Consider the following 22,613-nt stretch of genomic DNA (forward strand, 5'->3'; position numbering starts at 1 on the left):
AGAAGATCCCAACGAACCCTTCTTTCTTTTCTGAAGAAAACCACTAAAGCCATTGATGCTGCTTCTCTAGGAGCGCTACCCTCGAACCCTTTCCTAGGTATCAGGGATATCGGAAATGTGGTAGTGATTTGGTATTATTGGGAGTTATTTAGGGTTTTTATTTTGTTAGCTGTATTGCAATTCTTATGGTTTATATTTAGATTTTCTTTTAATTTTGGTCACTTGAGTCTTCCCAGTTGCCACAGAGACATAAAACCTGAGGGTGTGATCTGCAGATCTTTTCAGCCCTTGATCTTTGATGGAAAATGCACCTAGCGACGTCACTCCTATCTCGATTCTTATCATCGGGCGAGCGTTGAAGACCCCGCGATCAAATCCCCGCAGCATAGCGATCATCCTGTAGCTCAATGCCATTCTTCCGCCTTCCTTCCGTCCCAGATTTCAGAGGAATGCCAATATGTTATGCAATCAATAAATTCATGATGTTATCCCATGTTTATTAAAATGTTTTATTAATATGATATTTCATTTTTTAAAATTCAGATAATATGTTTATTAAAATGCTTTATTAATATGATATTTCATTTTTTTAAATTTAGATAATATGTTTATTAAAATGCTTTATTAATATGGTTTTTTATTTTTTTTGGTGTTTCGTACAGGAAAATAATAGATTGATTCAAAAATATAAGGAGGATGGACACTGATATTAAAGAAGTACAAGGAGATCAAATTTTATGTAATCTTGATTCAAAAATATAAGGAGGATGGACAATGATATTAAAGAAGTACAGGGAGATTGAATCTTATGTTAAATTAAAAATATATAGATAAAATTGTAAGCTTTTTATTTATGAACTTGTTGTAAATCATGTTTAGCGAAAACCTAAAACTCTGTTAATAAAATTGGTATTTCTTTTTTAGGGGAGGGGATTTTCCCTTCCCCAAAGCCTTCATCAAAACCATGGCCATGGCTAATGGTGAGGGTTGTTTTTTTTGTTTTGTTAAATTTTTATTTATTTATTTTCTATTTTTTTTTTGAATTTTTGAATTTATGCATTGTATTATGCAATGGATGTAGTAATAATTGGAAATTAATAATAAGAATGTCTTCAAGTAAATTGATATTTTTTAATAAAAATTGTAGTTAAAAAATTAATTGTGTTATTTTAAAATTTAATTGTGAATTTAATATATATTTTTATCTTGTTTTGGAAATCACTTTTATAATTACTTTGTATTTTAATATTTTATGATAATGTTATAGTTTTTTTAAATAATAAAATCATTGTAAAAACTCTTTCAATTATCCTACATTTCAAAAATATAAATGAGTAACAATATCACAATACATATAAAAACAATGACATTAATCATAAATTCTTTTCAAGCCTAGTCAATCACCTTACATTTGAAAAATATGTCACAAATTTTCCTCTCTATGTAACACAAAAAAATATTTTTAATTGAAAACAACATTTTAAAAATTGATTAAATTTAATAAAAAATTGTAGTAAAAAAATTAAGTATATTATTTTCTAAAACTTAATTGTGAATTTAATATATATTTTTATCTGGTTTTGGAAATTGCTTTTATAATTACTTGTATTCTAATATTATTGTTTTAAATTTATAGTATATGTTTTAATTAAGTGATATTTTATGATAATGTTATAGTTTTTTTAAATAATAAAAATCATTAAGGAATTTAGACTTCTGTGATCCATAACTTGTTTAAATAATCTTCGGCAAAATCACATAATCAATCGTTTGTCGACACCATGTTAAAAATCATTTTAAAAACTCCACACCATGTTAAGGGTTAAAACCCCACACCATGCATAATACGAACACACGCATAATCAACGACGGTATACTCCTGAACGTTGACGTCATGAAATGATAGACCGGGTTTCCAGAAATAGAAACGAGACTTGTTATCGCTCCGCTTCACAGTTTTGAAGGCATAGACTCTGAAGATTCCGTATAGATTGGTCTTCTTACAGTGAACGCAATCTCCGCACTCTCCAGCGAACAAAGGAATCACATGATCTCCTTCCTTTGAGATCTGTTACGCCTGCTCCCACGCTCTCCACAATCCCTGCAACTTCGTGGCCAAATTGTTGCGCATCCTCCGACCTGTATACTCTTTTTTAAAACATTCAACCCTTTAAACAAACAGATCGACCTATATATATTCAATCAGTTAAGACGCATGATTCAATTCTCAATTATGAATCTAACAAACGCATCCATCCTCGCGTCGATCTTTCAAGTGATCGATATCGATTAACAAACTCACAACACATGCATATACAAATAACACTCGAACAGGCTTTTATAAATTATATAAAACAGTTACAAAATTAAGGCTGAAAATATACAAATAACACTCGAACAGGTTTTTATAAATTATATAAAACAGTTATAAAATTAAGGCCTTTCAGCCTTAGAAACTAGCTCACGCTCGGCTACATCTTGCTCACTCCTAAATGCCGCTCTGTTATTCTATATCCCACGCACTCTATCTCTGTCACATATATATACAAGGTCTCCTCAGATTGGAAGGATCGATCCGATCCTCTTCTTGTTTTTCTCCAACAGAAGCCTTCCACAACGCATGCATGGCAGATGACAATAGTAAGTCTCCTCAGATGACAATAGTAAGTCTCCTCGAGAGACTTATCCATCTTTTCCACTTTAAATCTGTTTTAAAGCAGATTTTTCCTATCTTTCTCCCTTCGTTTAGCTAAGCTGTCCACGTCCTCCTTGCTCCACTTTAGATTTTTCTTTGATTAAGGAGGGGGTTAGATGCCCCTACCTCACATGAACAAATTTTCCCATGGTTTCCAAGTATTATCCATTAGTATACATATTATATAATTGTTTATATTTGTGAAATAATTTAATGTATACATAATATCATAGGCAATTTAATTTGTGTTTTATGCATGCATACATAGTTTTAAATTATATGAATGTTGAATTTAATAAATTCATTTTTCTTTTAAGAATTATTAATTAATTATATATATTAATTAATTGATATATAATTAATTAATAGTGCACAAAGGTCGGCTCAATTAGATGTACAGTCAATTAGTTGATGACCTTATAATAACTTAATTTTATTTTAGTTGCTAAATCTTTCTCACACCACATTTTTTCTTTGTAGCTTGACTTCTCTTTCTTCTCTACGATTCTCTAGACTCTATATACTCATAAAGGCCTTGTAGAGTAACTATGCTAAGTCTGCCTTTGAGAATCTTTGGTAGCTGTGGTGAAATATTCATACTTGAAAATATATGAACAAATATGTATTAGAAAAAGATAAGGAATTGGTGCACCTGATATCAACAAAATTTACTACAGATCGCACTTGCCCTAGATTGGATTGACCACAGATCCAAAGGTAAAAACCCACGAGTTTCTTGTCCAGGGTTGGCTTGAAGAATGACCAGTCAGACAAGCATACCAAGAGACATTCCACTGTAGAACTCCACCAGATGTAAACCAAAAGAGAAAGGACTTGTTCGAAGAGTGGGCTTTAGGATTTATAACTCGGCCTGTGATGTCCCAATCAAATGATATTAGACGAGACGCTGTACTGTTGCTTCACGAGTCACAAGTGAATAGTGCACAAAGGTCGGCTCAATTAGATGTACAGTCAATTAGTTGATGACCTTCTTATAATAACTTAATTTTCTTTTAGCTGCTAAATCTTTCTCACACAACATTTTTTCTTTGAACTTAGAAGTAACAATATTTTTAATGTTATTAATGTTTTGCAATGCATCGTTCTTGTTGATCTCCCAATGGTCTAACCAAGTCCTTGTGTCTTTATACCACCCCTGCTTGAGCCTTGGTGGTTTTATGATCTGAATTGGATCCTTAAACATTTTTATGACTGTTTCAAATTATGCCAGGCTCCAAAATCTTATGAATAACGAGCTTATTAGAGATGACCTTTGGACAATGGCAATTTGTGGCCAGCATGAAACAACGAGGACCCTGGGTCAAAGCGCGTTGAACATTGGCCTATGGAGATCGTGCATGGACGCAAATTGGCAATCAGAAGCCTAGATCCAAAAACAGAGATAGTTAAAGCGCTAATCGCATATCGCAGGGCAAAACTCTCAGTGAAGGAAAGCCTCGAGCGCTTGGTCACGAGGAAAACAAGGAACCGTGCGGAAATCGTCAGAAGGCGGGTCCCACACCCAAAACCGACAGGATATCGTGTGCACTTCAAGTGGTAAGCGGGTTTGGCCGAGTTCAGCATGATGCCACACACCGAGTGACGCATGTCCAGCGGATGAGAGAGAAAACTGCTTACATCGCGTGAGTAACGGTCGAGCAAGTTATCCGCGTGATATAAATGGAGACCGTAGGATCTGGATGCTCCAGATCAACGATGGAGAATCAACCCGATGGATGACCAGATTTGATTGGGAAATAGACTGAGGTATATGAGATTTGAGGTCTTACATGACCGCTGAGCTGGCAGAAGAATCAGTTTCGCGAGCAACCTTGGAGTAACGGAAATAACGACCATTCAAAGAGAACTGACACTCAGTTCGTGAGGAGACAAGTGGCCACCTCTTTCTGAAGCGTTAGTTCGTGAGGAGACAAGTGGCCACCTCTCTGTGAAGCGTTACACATCGATGATGACGCAGAGCAGGGGAATTCCAGCGGATAGAGGCAGGTGATTTAGAGAGCCGGGAAGCGGAAACGAACAGTCAGGGAGCAGATTGGCTTGAAGCCACGAATAGACAGAGAACAGAGAGAGACAAAAGTAGAGAAAGAAGTGAATTGCAGAGAACAGAGAAGTCGAGCTGACTTGCAGGGCAAGGCAGCATCGAGCAGACAGAACAGAGAGAGTCCGAGAGTCTATGAGCTCCAGAGAAAGCTTGAGAGGTTTAAGAAACTCCTCTGTGTATTCTTGTCAGGTATTGAGTACCAAATTGGACTCACTGAGACCAGTTGAGGTCGAGATTCGGTAAGGGGAGTCTGTGTACTCTAGAGACTTGGGGGATCCAAGTACAATCCTATGGATCATTCTCTGTTAAGTGAGACTCAAATTGAGCTCCTTATTGTAAAAACTCTGCTTTAAGATAATAAAAAAAGGCCACCACTTAAGGCTGGACCAGGAGACATAGCCCAGGAGGATTGGGTGAACTCCTTATTAAATTTGTTGTGTTTTTGTATTTGCTTACTGTGTTTCTCTTACTGTTTCAGTGTCTGGGTATTTCGCAATCTTATCGATCTGTTGCACAAAATAACACAGGCACACCCCAACACATGGGTCTGTAATACCTTCATTATTTCTCTGAGGTCATCTAAGCGTGATTTCAGATCATTTTCGCTGGAAGTTAAAGCTAGCTTAGTAAGTCTATGATCTCCTATGTTATTGAGTTTGTGCTTGTACACCAGAAGCCTAGTCATAGCTAGGCTCTCGATAGGGGAAAGACCTACTTCTATAAGAAGAGGATAGGGTGTATTGATCTTAATTTTCAGGTTATACGTTATAAAATGCATCTGGATTTGCTCAATCTTTCTCCAGGATTCTCCAGAGATGCTGCAACCCCAGACCTCATCCATATAAGATAACAGGAGTGACTAAAGTTTCAAAGAGGAACTTCTTTTTATCCCACATTACGAGGTTTACCGTTTTACAATTATTTTCAAGAGAAAAATAAGCTTTTCACCCTCCATTAATCCTTTTGCTCAATGCTACAGTTCAAGTTGAGCTTGTGATGAATATCAATTCCTAGGCACTTGTAAGAATACACTTCCTCCAAGTTATTATTGTCATACATAAAATTAGCGTAAGTGTCCTTCTTGGATTTGATAATCATAACTTTTGTTTTGTCAGTGTCAACAGTCATACCCGTGGTAGAGAAGAAATCCTTAAGAAGCCTAAGTTGCTTATCAAGATCAGATGGGCACCTTGCAAGAAGAACAATATCGTCAGCATAGAGAAGAAGGATGATGACTATCCCAGCTAAGATCATGCCAGCACATCCTGCTTCCTCTAAATAACCTTCAAGCTTGTCGATGTAAATGCCAAATAGGGTAGGGGAGAGGGGGCAACCTTGTTTAACTCCGATATTACATTTAATATCTTTCGACCACCCCTCATTGGTTTTTAGCTTGGCAATTACATTCTCGTATAAGCTTATAGCGGCAACTCTCAACTCAAAAGGAATCTTTAACTCTCCTAATCTATTCCAAAGGTTGTTTTTAGGAACTGTATCGAAAGCCTTTCTAAAGTCCACAAGGCAACAAAAGAGGTTGGATTTATCATTACGACATTCTTCCACAATGATCCTAAGCATAACGAGGTGGTCTGTCGTTGAGTGATGCCTTCTAAAACCTGCTTGGCCTTTAGCCCACTTACCTTCACTTTCAAGCCATAAGCTCAACTTCTTTTCCAAAATAATACCATATAACTTGGCTAAGAGAGAGTTGATCATAATTGTTCGATAATTAGAGGGGTTATTTGTATCCCCACTTTTAAAAATAGGGATAATGAGGCTCTCAGTCCATGGTTTAGGGAACCCTTGCTTGACTGCTTGATTGCAAAGCTTGTGAATGTGGGGGATGAGACATGACCTCTTATTTTTAAGATTTCTGCTTGGTAACTTTCAATGTCCTTAGCTTTCCCATTTGCCAGGCGATTAATCCCAAAATCAATGTATTCTAATGAGAAAACTTTCGTTGTGAGCAAGGTTTCAAAGTTATCCATGACATTTGGAGATTCATAGAGCTTTTTAAGATCGGAATTCCAAGCGTGTAAAGCAATTTTGTTATTATCATTAGTTTTCCTATTCAGAATCTGTCTCCAAAATTTCTTAGGAGTTACCTTAGAGAGGTGTAAGAGATTCTCTTGTCTTTTACGAATGTACTGCCTCTTTTTCCTTTTAGTTAGGGCTTTGTATATTTTTATCTTGCCCATTTTAAGAGATTCATCAACAACTTCCTTAATTGCTCTCCTCACACTTTTACAGTCTTTTTCATACCATGGGCTGGTTTTGCTATTTCTTTTATTATTTGAAACTTCAATTGAGAACTTGTTAATAGAATATGAGAGGGTTGTAGTAAAATTATGATATAGGTCTTTTATGTTGTCTATACTAGATAAAGGAAGCAAATTAGTTTTTAATTCATTTAAAAAGAGATCATTTTTATTTCTATCAAATATTAAGTTCTTTTGGCTATAAGGTTTATTTTCTACGGGATCTCTATGTATGACAAATTGAGAGTTATAAGTAAAAGCCTATGATCAAAGTTAGGCTCGTGGTCGTTTAAGATGTCAAAATTTATTATTTCGTTGTATAAAGGGAGATCAGAAATAACATAGTCTACCACGCTACTACCAAGCCCATGGATGCAGGTCATCTGGCTAGAGTTGGGCCACTTCTTTAGACCGTTGCAAATTATGAGATCCTGAGCACTACAGAGCTTGACTAGCTCCGACCTAAACAAATTTTCCCCGAGGTCTTCAGAGCTCCTTTTGTACCTACTAGCCAGAGTAGGGTCCTTGTCTAACCAAAGAAGATTAGGGTTGGAATGATTGCTTAGAATAATAGCTTGGTTGCTTGAAGTTCGAGCATTGAAGCCACCTATTAAAAGGATATTACCTTCATTCCTTAGGCTAGAAATATCATTCTCTAAAACATTGTAAGGACTATTTTTATCTAGATTCTTCTTCTTATAGAAGTTAGAATCGATGGGGGAAAATAACATATTGCTATGTAGGTCTTTTTATTATTAATTTCAGTGATCTCTATCCAACTATATTGGTTGTAAGTGTTGTTTTTATAAATCCCAGCATGGGGGGAGATGTTCTTCTTAATGTAACAAGATATTCTCCCAATGCCTCTAAGGGAGGATCGCTTGTTTCAGGTAGACCATAGCGTAAAGCCATCTATGTTAGGAACCTTAGATTCTTCGTGATCCCAAGTTTCAACAAGCAAAATAATATCAACATCATTTGAGATCCAACTTAGCTTGGGGCCTTTGTTCCATGGAAAACCCCTACAGTTCCAAGAAAGAATCCGGAGCATGTTGAATTGCTATTTAGTACTATCTTTTTGATTTCTATCTCGAATAAAGGCTTTTCTATTTCTGATTATTGCCCATTTTCTTTCCTTCCTAGCTTCTTTTACCTTTTGAATCTCCTTTCTTAATTCTGCTTGATCGTCTGGAATGAGATCTTCATTTATAAATATTTTCGTTCCTTTTAGACTTGAGGTTTTACTAAGTATGTCATACTTATGATTAGTAGAGCTCACCTTTATTCGGATCAGTCTTCCTTTATTCTCAGTTAATTTCCCCAACCTTGTTGCTTCTGTGAGACACGTTGTTTCAATTTGTAATCTATTATGTAATTATGTCTGGGCTATGGCTAAAGTATCCTATTAAAGTATTCTATTACTTTTTTCATTTCATCTTTAATTGGTTTTATATCTAATTTATCTACCACATTATTTAGGGTGCGACACCTATTAACTCTTTCTTCTAGTTTTTTAATCATGTCCTTCATTTTAAGACTCTCTAAAGTATCAACATCTCCTTGCTGGGAAGTTTGGTTAGTATCTTGGTTTTGTTTTTCTATAACCCGCAACCTATTCTCCATTGCCACCATTTTATTTTCCAATAGTTCTATTTTATTTTCTATTTGTTTTTGGATCGTGTCTTCAAGAGATGCAAATTTATTTTCCAGCATGGCTTCTAACTCTTTTTGTAGCTTGACTTCTCTTTCTTCTCTACGATTCTATAAAGACTCTATATACTCATAAAGGCCTTGTAGAGTAATTATGCTAGGCCTGCCTTTGGTAATCTTTGGTAGCTATGGTGAAATATTCATACTTGAAAATATATGAGCAAATATGTATTAGAAAAAGATAAGGTATGTGTGCACCTGATATCAACAAACCTTACTACAGATCGCACTTGCCCCGGATTGGATTGACCGCAGATCCAAAGGTAAAAACCCATGAGTTTCTTTTATGTCCAGGGCTGGCTTGAAGAATGACCAGTCAGACAAGCATACCAAGAGACATTCCACTGTAGAAATCCATCGGATGTAAACCAAAAGAGAAAGGGCTTGTTTGAAGAGTGGGTTTTAGGATTGATAACTTAGGCTTGTGATGTCCCAATCAAATGATATCAGACGAGACGATGTACTGTTGCTTCACAAGTCACAAGTGAATAGTGCACAAAGGTCGACTCCATAGTGAAACAGGTCGTTGGGTAGTCCCTAAAACACCATGGATGGAAAGGATTTGCCATCTCTGTGAGAATAGGAACATCGAGGATGAAAACCACTTCCTCTTAGAGCGCCCCATGTACAACCACATTAGATCTCAGTTTCATAATCTCTGTTGCAATACTGACCTTCCTAGCTTTTTACGATGTCAAAATTATAGTGAGCTTGAGAAGCTTCTCTCCAAGTTTTTTGAGTATGGAATAAAATCTTAAATCAAACTAAATAATTTGTTTCTTTAGGTTCAATAGACCAAAGTTTGGTCTCAGTGGACGTTAACCATCATCATCATCAATAATGTTATAGTTTTTTATATAATGAAATGATTTTACAAATACTTTCAACTAACTTACATTAGCACAATACATTTCAAAACCCTAACAATAATTATAATTTTTTTACATCACAAATTTTCCCATGCAACACAAAAATATCTTTAGTTGAAAACAATATTCCAAAAATTATTCTTAAATAATTTGAAATAATATACATCTAAAACTTTAATTTATAAGTTGAATGGTATTTTAATTTTTTTTGGATGCTTGATAATATAAATAACTTAAATGTTGTATTTTAGTTTATATTGTAATTAAATTATATATATATATATATATATATATATATATAGATCTATATATATATATATATATATTTTGCAAAGACAAGGCACATTTATGAGAAAATTGAATATTGTATTTTAATTTATGTTAATGTTTAATTTAATAAAATCATTTTTTTCAAGAATTAGCAAATAATAAATTTGAAAATATTATCTGTGAAGTTAAATGTTGAATTTTCAATAATGCAGTGATTTTACAAAGACAATAATTATAAATTCTTTACATCACAAATTTTCCCATATATAATTGTTTATATATGTATAATAATATAATGTATACATAACATCATAAGAAATTTAATTTGTGTTCTATACACGCATACATAATTTTAAATTATATAAAATTATATTTTAAATTAATTGGTTGTCTACCAAATCCTAATAATGTGATTAATCAGAAAAACATCTATCTATAATGTTATAGTTTTTTAAATAATGAAATGATTTTACATTACATTATCATAATACTTTTCAAAACAATGACAATAATTATAAATTCTTTACCTCACAAATTTTCCCATGTTTTGTGAGCATTATCCATTAGTATACATAATATATAATTGTTTATAAATGTGTAATAATTTAATGTATATATAACATCATAAGCAATTTAATGTGTTTTATGCATGCATACATAATTTTAAATTAGTTGGTTTCAAAAGTTAACAAAATCTTAATAATGTGATTAATAAAAAAGACATCTATCTATAATGTTATAGTTTTTTAAATAGTGAAATGATTTTACAAATGATTTCAACCAACTTACATTATCACAATACATACATTTCAAAACAGTGACAATAATTATAAATTCTTTACATCACAAATTTTCCCATGTAGCACAAAAATTAATTTTAATGGAAAACAATATTCCAAAAATTATTTTTAAATAATTTGAAATAATATACATTTAAAAATTTATTTTATAAGTTGAATGGTATTTTAATTTTTTTGGATGGTTGATATTATGAATAACTTAAATGCTGTATTATAATATATATATATATATATATAGATAAACATTTATGAGAAAATTGAATATTGTATTTCAAAACAATGACAATACTTATAAATTCTTTACATCACAAATTTTCCCATGTAAAAAATTATTTTTAATTGAAAACGATATTTCAAAAATTATTCTTAAATAATTTGAAATAATATACATTTAAAAATTTATTTTATAAGTTGAATAGTATTTTAATTTTTTTGGATGATTGATATTATGAATAACTTAAATGTTGTATTATTATTATATATATATATATATATACATTTACGGGAAAATTTAATATTGTATTTTAATTTATGTTAATGTTTATTTTAATAATTTTTTTTTCAAAAATTAGCCAATAATAAATTTGAAAATATTATCTATAAAGTTAAATGTTAAATTTAATATAAACAAATAAATAATGTAATATTTTATTTAATTTTTAATTTAATAAATTTTTCCTTCCTTTCTTTGTATCACCATTTCAATATTTTATTTTATGATATAATTTTATTTATACATATTTTTTAATAATATATTTATTATTTTATATATCAATAATATTATATATAAAAAATGAAATATTAAATTTTATGTTATATACATCAAATGAAATATTAAATTTTATGTATTTGAAAAATATAAATATATATATCAATGATAATAATTATATATTCTTTAGATCACCAATTTTCCCATGTAACACACAAAAAAATATTTTTAATGGAAAACAATATTCTAATTTTTTTTAAATAATTTGAAATAATATGCCTTTAAAAATTTATTTTATAAGTTGAATGGTATTTTAATTTTTTTTGAATGGTTGATGTTATGAATAACTTAAATGCTGTATTTTAATTTATATATTTATATATATATATATATATATATATATATATATATATATATATATATATAGATATGAGAGAAAATTGAATATTGTATTTGAATTTATGTTAATGTTTATTTTAATAGTTTTTTTTTTTTTAAATTAGTAAATAATAAATTTGAAAATATTATTTATAAAGTTAAATGTTAAATTTAATATAAACAAATAAGTAGAATGTAACATTTTATTTAATTTTTAATTTAATAGTTTTTTCGAATTTTTCTTTGTATCACTATTTTAATATTTTATTTTATGATATAATTTTAAATATTTATATATATGTTTTTATAATATATTTATAATTTTATATATGAGTAATAATTTAGGGTGATGTATTTACGGTCTCTCTGCAGTAATAATTTACGATTTTTGCGGTAATAATTTACGATCTCTGTGGTCATAATTTAGGATCTCTCTGCAGTAATAATTCACGATCTCTCCGCGGTAATAGAAAAACAATCTGGGGCACGTGTGTCTGCGGTTTGACTTGTTGATATCATGTGCACACCTTCCTTATATTTTTTTAATACATATTTGCTCATATATTTTCAAGTATGAATAATTCAACTCAATCACCAAAGTTTACCAAAGGTAGACCTAGCACAGTTACTCTACAGAGCCTCTATGAGTATATAAAGTCTTTAAAGAAACGGAGGGAAGAAAGAGAAGTCAAGCTACAAACAGAATTAGCAGTCATGCTGGAAAATAAATTCACATCTCTTGAAGACAAGATCCAAAAACAAATAGAAAATTAAATAGAACTATTAGAGAATAAGATGGAGGCAATGGAGATTAGGTTGCAGGTTATAGAAAAACAAAATCAATATATGAACCAAACATCCCAGTAAGTAGATGCTGATACTTTAGAGAGTCTTAAAATGAAGGACATGGTTAAAGAGCTAGAAGAAAAAGTTAATAGTCGCCTCACCTTAAATAGTGTGGTAGGTAATTAGATATCAAACCAATTAAAGATGAAATGAAAAAATTGATAGAATTAGACTATGAGCGTAACAAAAGGGCCTTGAACCTTATAATCTTTGGTTTGAAAGAGGAGGTAGACGGGGATACTTTAGCCATAACCCAAACAGAATTACATAACAAATTACAAATTGAAACAACGTGTCTCACAGAAGCAACAAGGTTGGGGAAACTAACTGAGAATAAAGGAAGGCTGATCTGAATAAAGGTGAGCTCTACTGACCATAAGTATGACATACTTAGTAAAACCTCAAGTCTAAAAGGAACGAGAATATTTATAAATGAAGATCTCATTCCAGAAGATCAAGCAGAATTGAGAAAGGAGGTTCAAAAGGTAAAGGAAGCTAGGAAGGAAGGAAAATGGGCAATAATCAGGAATAGAAAAACCGTTATTCGAGATAGAAACCAAAAAGATAATAATAGATAGAAATTCAACATGCTCCGGGTTCTTTCTTGGAACTGTCGGGGCTTTCCATGGAACAAAGGCCCCAAGCTAAGTTGGATCTCAAATGATGTTGATATTATTTTGTTTATTGAAACTTGGGAGCACCAAGAATCTAAAGTCCCTAACATAGATGGATTTACATTATGGTCTACCTGGAATAAGTGATCCTCTCGTAGAGGCATTGGGGGTATAGCTTGTTACATTAAGAAGAACATATCTACCCATGTTAGGATTTATAAAAACGACCCTTACAACCAATATAGTTGGATAGAAATTACTGACATTTATGATAAAAAGACCTACATATCTATATGTTATTCCCCCCGTCAATTCTAACTTCTATAAGAAAAAGAATCTAGATAAAAATAGTCCTTACAATGGTTTAGAGAATGATATTTCTAGCCTAAGGAATGAAGGCAATATCCTTTTAATGGGTGACTTTAATGCTCAAACTTCAAGCAACCAAGCTATTCTTCTAAGCAATCATTCCAACCCTAATCCTCTTTGGTTAGACGAAGACCTTCCTCTGGCTAGCCGGTACAAAAGGAGCTTTGAAGACCTCGGAGAGAATTTGTTTGGGTCAGAGCTAGTCAAGCTCTATAGTGCTCAGGATCTCATAATTTGCAACGGTCTAAAGAAGTGGACCAATTATAGCTAGATGACCTGCATCCATGGGCTTGGCAGCAACGTGGTAGACTATGTTATCTCCAATCTCCCTCTATACAATGAAATAACAAAATTTGACATCTTAAACGACCACGAGCCTGACTCTAATCATAGGCCTTTACTTATAACTCTCAATTTTGTCATGCATAGAGATCCCATAGAAGATAATCCTTATAGCCAAAAGAAGTTAATCTTTGATAGAAATAAAAAAGATCTCTTTCTAAATGAATTAAAAACTAATTTGCTTCCTTTATCTAGTATAGACAACATAGAAGATCTCTATCATAATTTTACTACAACCCTCTCATATTCTATTAACAAGTTCTCAATTGAAGTTTCAAGTAATAAAAGAAATAGCAAAACCAACCCATGGTATGACAAAGATTGTAAAAGTACGAGGAGAGCAATTAAGGAAGTTGTTGATGAATCTCTTAAAATTGACAAGATAAAAATATACAAAGCCCCAACTAAAGGAAAAAAAGGGCAGTATATTCGTAAAAGACAAGAGAATCTCTTACACCTCTCTAAGGTAGCTCCTAAAAATTTCTAGAGGCAGATTCTAACTAGGAAAACTAAAGATAATAATAAAATTGCTTTACATGACTAGAACTCCTATCTTAAAAAGCTTTATGAATCTCCAAATGTTATGGATAACTTTGAAACCCTGCTCACAACGAAAGAATTTTTCTCATTAGAAGACATTGATTTTGTGGTTAATCGCTTGGCTAATAGGAAAGCTAAGGACAATGAAGGTTACTAAGTAGAAATCTTAAAAATTGGAGGTCATGTCCTCATCTCGCACATTCACAAGCTTTTCAATCAAGTGGTTAAGCAAGGGTTCCCTAAACCATGGAATCAAAGCCTCATTATCCCTATTTTTAAAAGTGGGGATACAAATAACCTCTCTAATTATCAGACAATTATGATCGACCCTCTCCTAGCCAAGTTATATGGTATTATTTTGGAAAGGAAGTTGAGCATATGGCTTGAAAGTGAAGGTAAGCGGGCTAAAGGCCAAGCGGGTTTTAGAAAGCAACACTCAACAATAGACCACCTCGTTACGCTTAGGATCATTGTGGAGGAATGCCGCAATGGTAAATCCAATCTCTTTTGTTGCTTTGTGGACTTTAGAAAGACTTTCGATACGGTTCCTAGAAACAACCTTTGGAACATATTAGAAGAGATAAAGGTTCCTTTTGAGTTGAGAGCTGCTGCTATAAGATTATACGAGAATTTAATTGCCAAGTTAAAGAGCAATGAGGGGTGGTCGAAAGATATTAAGTGTAATATCGGAGTTAAACAAGGTTTCCCCCTCTCCCCTACCGTATTTGGCATTTACATCGACAAGTTAGAAGGTTGTTTAAAGGAAGCAGGATGTGTTGGCACGATGTTAACTGTGATAGTCATCATCCTTCTTCTCTACACTGATGATATTGTTCTTCTGGCAAGGTGCTCATTTGATCTTGATAAGCAACTTATACTTCTTAAGGATGTATGCTCTACGATGGGTATGATTGTTAACACTGACAAAACAAAAGTTATGATTATCAAATCCAAGGGCACTTATGCTAATTTTATGTATGACAATAGTAACTTGGAGGAAGTGTCTTCCTACAAGTACCTAGGAATTGATATTCATCACAAGCTCAACTGGAACTATAGCATTGAGAAAATGATTAATGGGGAATGGAAAACTTTTTTGGTCTTGAAAATAATTGTAAAACGACAAACCTCGTAATTTGGGATATAAAGAAGTTCCTCTTTGAAACTTTAGTCACTCCGGTTACCTTATATGGATGTGAGGTTTGGGGTTGTAGCATCTCTAGAGAATCCTGGAGAAAGATTGAGCAAATCCAAAAGCGTTTTAAAAGCAACACACCATATCCTATTATCCTTATAGAAGTGGGTCTTTCCCCTATCGAGAGCCTAGCTATGACTAGGCTTCTATTGTACAAGCACAAACTCAATAACATAGGAGACCATAGACTTCCTAAGCTAGCTTTAAATTCCAGCCAAAACCACCTAAGGCTCAAACGAGGTTGGTATAAAGACACCAGGGCCTAGTTAAACCATTGGGAGAATGACGAGAATGTTGCATTGCAAAACATTAAAAATATTGTTACTTCTAAGTTCAAAGAAAAAAATGTGGTGTGAGAAAGATTTAGCAGCTAAAAGAAAATTAAGATATTATAAGAAGGTCATCAACCCCACCCTAGAAGAGCAAAAGTATCTCTCTCTTTTAACTAGCTCAAAGAAGAAAATTAATATAGCCAAGATTAGAACTAACTCTCATGAGCTCCATAGTGAAACGGGTCGTTGGGTAGTTCCTAAAACACATGGATGGAAAGGTTCTGCCATCTCTGTGAGAATACGAACATCGAGGATGAAAATCACTTCCTCTTAGAGTGCCCCGCATACAACCACATTAGATCTCAGTTTCAAAATCTTTGTTGCAACACTGACCTTCTTAGCCTTTTATGTTGTCAAAATTATAGTGAGCTTGGGAGGCTTCTCTCCAAGTTTTTCAGCATAGGAATAAAATCTTAAATCAAACTAAATAATTCATTTCTTTAGGTCCAATAGACCAATGTTTGGTCTCAGTGAACAGTAACCACCGCCACCATTATCATCATATATAAAATGAGATATTAAATTTTCATTGTATCACCATTTCAATTTTTTATTTTATGATATAATTTTAGATATTTATATATATGTTTTTATAATATATTTATAATTTTATATATCAATAATATTAAAATATAATATTAAATTTTATGTATTTGAAAAATATAAATAAATATTATATATATATCTCTATATATATATATAACAATCAACTAATTCTATATAGAGAGAGTTTATGTAGTTATTAATGTTATTATACGATGTATAGTGACTAGATGATCAAGATGGTAGTAAGTAGATATGATGATGGAGTAGATAATAGGATGATCTTTCTCTAGAGTTTTTTATGTATTTATGTTATGATAGTGGTTGATTCGGGGATACATGGTTGATTGGTCTTCGATAATTCGATAGTTGATTAGCTTATCCAGAAAAACACTTGGTTGTATTTTAAGAATTATCAAATAATTAATAATTAATATATATATATATATATAAATTGATATTTCATAACAAATTTTCCCAGTTTTTTTTTTTTTTTTTTGAGTATTATTCATTAGTATATATATTATATAATTGTTTATATATATGAAATAATTTAATGTATACCTAATATGATAAGCAATCTAATTTGTGTTTTATGTATGCATATATAATTTTAAATTATATGAATGTTGAATTTAATAAACTCATTTTTATTTTAAGAATTATCAATTAATTATATATTAATTAATTGATATTTTGTAATAATGTTATAGTTTTTTATATAATGAAACGATTTTACAAATACTTTCAATTAACTTACATTATCATAATACATTTCAAAACCTTGACCATAATTATAAATTCTTTACCTCAGAAATTTTCCCATGCAACACAAAAATATCTTTAGTTGAAAGCAATATTCCAAAAAATATTCTTAAATAATTTGAAATAATAATTATTCTTAAATAATTTGAAATAATATACGTCTAAAAATTTAATTTATAAGTTGAATGATATTTTAATTTTTTTTGGATGCTTGATATTATAAATAACTTAACTGTTGTATTTTAGTTTATTGTGTAATTAAATTAATTATATATATATATATATATTTTGATGGCAAACACAAGGGACATTTATGAGAAAATTGAATATTGTATATTAATTTATGTTAATTTTTAATTTAATAAAATCATTTTTTCAGCAAATAATAAATTTGAAAATATTATTTGTGAAGTTAATGTTGAATTTTAATTTATATTTTGATTCATTTCAATATTTTTTTGTTTGTTAATGAATATACTTGTGAAATGATGATTGTTATATTTAATAGATATTAATGTTCAACTTAATAATATAGATATTCTTATTTACAAATATTATCAATCAATATACATTTTAATATTTTATGATATAAGTCAAAATATTTGTCTTTTATATGTTTGTATTTGTATTTGTAATAGTTTTATATATACCTAATATAATAGGTAATAAATTGAATGAATTTTTAATTGAAAAAAGGCCGAGGAATTTCAATAGGGATGACAACTGGAAGATTAGCAGGTGTTGGATCCCTTTCTTCCTAGCCGCCCCTCAATCCCCCGCTTCCGCCCCTTGTGTTCTTCTTTTCTGTGAGGTCTTCTTTGTTTTTTCCCCCTCGTCTTCTCGATAGTTTGTTTTCCTTTTTTCCTTCTAGTCTCTTCGATTTTTATTCAAATTTTTAGTATTTTATTTTAGTTTTACTAGTTCTCTTTCACTCCTTCTAGATTAAAAATAAGAACAAAATGTTTGAGTAAGTAATAAAATTTTCTTTACCTAAACACTGATGATGGAATTTCAAAGATGTGAACTATTTATCTTATCAACCCTTTAGATATAATTAAATAAAATTAATAATGAATTAACTAACCAATTAGAAAAAGTTATATTCTTTCTCATTAGTTCTTCAATGATTTTAATTTAATATCCAAGTTGTTTTAATTAGGAGAAATTTGCTACTTTGTTTCATGGTTAACATCATTTTTGAAGAGCCCTGCAACCCTAGCAGACTTGTGACTCTGCCATGACCCAACAAAGTCGAGAACCTGATTTCCTAACGGATCTAGCAACACAACAAACCTGTGGGATGGCAGACAAGCCAAAATGATAGAGGAAGTAAGGGTGGGGGGTGGGGGCGAGGGGATCCCCTCATATCGGGATTCCGTGGCAGGCACTTTCCACCATAATCCAAGCACCCAGCCGCAAGCCCAAGAAACGAACAAGACAAGCAACCTTGTCCTCGGGGCGCGGTGGCAGACTCGTAGCAAGGGAAAATGACTTCCATGTGCAGTAGAGAAACCAAAATTCGTTATTCCGATGAACAAACTCGAAAGATACAAAAGCTTCATGAAGGGCCACGCATTGATCTGCAAGTTCGTAGGAGTGTGGCCGATGGATAAAGACCTCACCAAGTGGATACAACAGAAATGGCAACCCAAGGGCCATATCAAACTCAAGCTGGGAGCCAGAGGCTTCTTTATGGTAATCTTCTCAAACCTACAAGATAAAGAAAGGGTATTTGAAAATGGCCCCTATTTCCATTATAATGTTGGTCTGTTCATGCGATATTGGGAGGAATGTTATGACCCCGACAAGGAGAAATTCCTGGCAGCCCTGGTATGGGTAAGATTGTTTGGCCTCCCAATGGACTTCTGGGATCCAGAAATATTAGAGGGCATTGGGAATACAATAGGAAAATTTGTCAAAATAGCAGAAACGACAAAAAGAGGTTGATATACATCCTATGCGAGAATCTGTGTATATATGAACATAGCAGAACCCATACCCGAATCTGTGGAGCTAGAATACCATGAGGATGTTTGGCAGTAGACCCTAGACTATGAGCATATTTCGTTCAGATGTCGAAGGTGCCATGAATATGGTCATTTATTCAAGGAATGCCCACTGAACCAGGAAGAGAGGGAGAACAAGGACAAGCAACAAAAGACCCCACAGGATGGAAATGAAGGGTTCCAAGAAGTTAAAACCAAGAGGAGGCAATCGAAGGGACCCCATAATCTAGAAAAAGAAAACCAAGCCCAATCGATTAGTAAAAATAGATTTGAAGTATTACAGGTGGAAGAAGAAGCGGAAAACGAAACCCAACGCATGGATTATCAAGAAAAAGGAAAAGAGAGCAGCTCTAGTCAAGCAAACCCAACACCCAAGAGGAAAGCCCAAAGAGAACTCGTAGACAAAGAAGATCAGGTAGAGATGGAAACCAATACAATGGAAATTGATGCAAGCAAGGGGGAGGAGCTTAGTATGGAAGAAGAAGTCCTTAAGAAATTGCTGAATGAATGGAGACACCTAGATGAAAGATTCATCTCAGAAGACCAAAAGAGACTGTACAAAGAGACTTTTCAACAATATCAAGCTAAGCAAGGATAGGGATAGGTCGAGATCGCAGAAAACTGGGGATGCACCAGAAAAATCCCCATGAGTATCAAAACAAAGAAAAAGGGGGGAAGAAAAGAGGTCGGAGAAACCTACAAGAATCAATACAAATAATGGGAGCAATGTTGGTGAACACATGCAAGGTGGTACCGCTTTCAGCGGTATACCAACAACTAAATAAATTTTCCCAATGATAGTCATATCCTGGAACATAAGAGGCCTAAACAACTAAGGAAAACATAGATACTTAGTAGAGAGACTGAGAAAATAAAAACCACAATTCATGCTTCTCCAAGAAACTAAGATCACAGGAGGGAAACTAGAAGAGATCTCGAGCAAGATGAAACATCGGTATGAGGGTATGGCAATAGATGCAAAAGGAAGTGCATGAGGGATAGCAATTTTTTGGAATCCAACAAAGGTAACTGTAGACTATTGGATAGGCATGCAACGCATCATCGCAGGTTGGTTCCGCCTCATAGGAACTAAAGACTGGTTCTTGGTCTCAGCAGTTTATGAGACGCACATCCCAATAGAAAAGGAAAACTTCCTCCAAAGGATAAAGACACTAAACCAAATGCATGTGGAAAAGCTGGCTAATAGCAGGTGACTTCAACTTGATAACATCGTTAGAGGAGAAAAAAAGAGGAATTCAAAGGGAGGAGCTAGAAATGGAGAAATTCAGGTATATCCAAGAAGAGCTTCAACTGGTGGATATCCCAAGAATTAATGGAAGATATACATGGAACAACAGATGGGGAGGAAACAGGCAAATAACGTCTCGCCTAAACAGATTTTTGGCAATAGAAAATCTCATAAGCAAAGATGTCTACTATGAGGCATCCATCCTACCTTGCTTGGGCTCGGATCACTGGTCAATTAGATTAGAAGTGGACATGAAACAAGGGAAAACAAAGAGACCCTTCAGGTTTGAAGCCTTTTGGTTAAGAGACCCGACCTTCACTGGAAAAATGAAGGAATGGTGGAAAGAGAGTGAGAAAGAAGGCAAAAACCTAATGCATACCTTCCAACTCCGACTCAAAGACCTTAAAGGTAAAATAAAAAAATGGAACAAGGAAGAGTTTGGTAACATACAACAGGAGCAGGAATTGATTCAGGCTAAGATGAGGAAAGTGCAACAACAGATAATAAATGAGGGTAGATCTGAATCCCTAGTAGAGGCAGAAGGTCAGCTGATAAATAAACTAGAGGAGAGGAGACAACAAGAAGAGATCCTGTGGAAACAGAAATCAAGAATCCAGTGGTTAAAGGAAGGGGAAAGGAACTCTAGATTTTTTCACAAAGAAATGATTCAATACAGGTAGCAAAACAAGATCTTCTCCTTAGTAGATCAGCAAGGAAATCGCCTTACTCAAAAGGAAGATATGGAGAACTTACTAGTTCAACATTTTCAAAGCTTACTGACAGAACCCAATATAGACAGGGCGAAGAATATAAACAAACTAACTTGGCATATCCCCCAATTAGTGAGCAGGGACCAGAACCTGGCCCTTCTAAGGGAAATCTCCAAGTCTGAGGTAGAAGAAGTCATTAAAGGCCTTGCGAATAATAAAGCACCAGGCCTAGATGGGTTTATAGTCGAATTCATTCATGATAAGTGGTCGTTCATGGGAGATTATATTGTGGAAATCGTGGAGGAGTCCTCACGCAATAAAAGAATGCATTCGTCGCTACACTCCACCTTTTTTTCCCTCATTCCAAAAACTGACCACTCGGAAGAACCACAAGGTTTCAGACTAATAACACTCTGTAATGTAATTTACAAAATCATGGCCACAATCATGGTGAACTGCCTCAAACCTATACTACCTAGCTTAATCTCTCCAAAACAGATGCTTTGTCAAAGGGAGACAAATAGTAGATGGAATTGTGACGGCTTAGGAGGTAATACATTCCCTGAAGAGCAAAAACACCAAAGGGATGTTTGTAAAATTAGACTTATCGAAAGCCTATAACTGCCTGAGCTAGAAGTACCTACAGGGAATACTAAAGGCGTTTGGCTTCGATTCAAGATGGATAAGCTGGATAATGTCAATGATATCGACCTCGGTATTTTCAATCCTACTCAATGGGTCGCCCACAAAGGCATTCAATGCAACCCGAGGGCTTAGGAAAGGCAACCTGATGTCCCCGTTTTTGTTCATATTGGCTACGTAAGGACTAGGAAGGTATGTAAAAGAGAAAGTGCAAATGGATCAATATACAAATCTTAGAATGTGGGGTAATGGTTTTCCACTAACTCATCAATAGTTTATCGATCACATAATGATGTTCAGGCAAAAAACCCTCAAGGAAGCCAAAGTTATGATGGAAATCCTAAATGACTTCACAAGTGCCTCTGGGGTGGAGATAAATAAGGATAAGTTAGATATCTTTTTCTTTAATACTACAACCCCATCACAAGCCTTCCTAGAAAGAATAATGGGATTCTGCATTGGAAATCTCCCTTCAAAATATTTAGGAATACCGCTAAGTGACCAACAAACTAGGGTGGCGAACTAGAAGACCTTGCTGGAAAAAATCCAAGGGAGAATGTAGAACTGGACCTTTAGATCACTGAATATGCCAAGTCGTGTTATACTGCTAAAAGCAGTGCTTCAGTCGATTCCGATCTACCAATTATCAAGTCAAGCAATGCCCAAAACAGTGTGCCAAGGGATGGTTGACATTTAAAAAAAATTGTGG

Source organism: Pinus tabuliformis, chromosome 9 (genome assembly GCF_031772625.1).
Source record: "Pinus tabuliformis cultivar Carrire ecotype Pingquan chromosome 9, CPIR1, whole genome shotgun sequence".
Classification (NCBI taxonomy): domain Eukaryota; kingdom Viridiplantae; phylum Streptophyta; class Pinopsida; order Pinales; family Pinaceae; genus Pinus; species Pinus tabuliformis.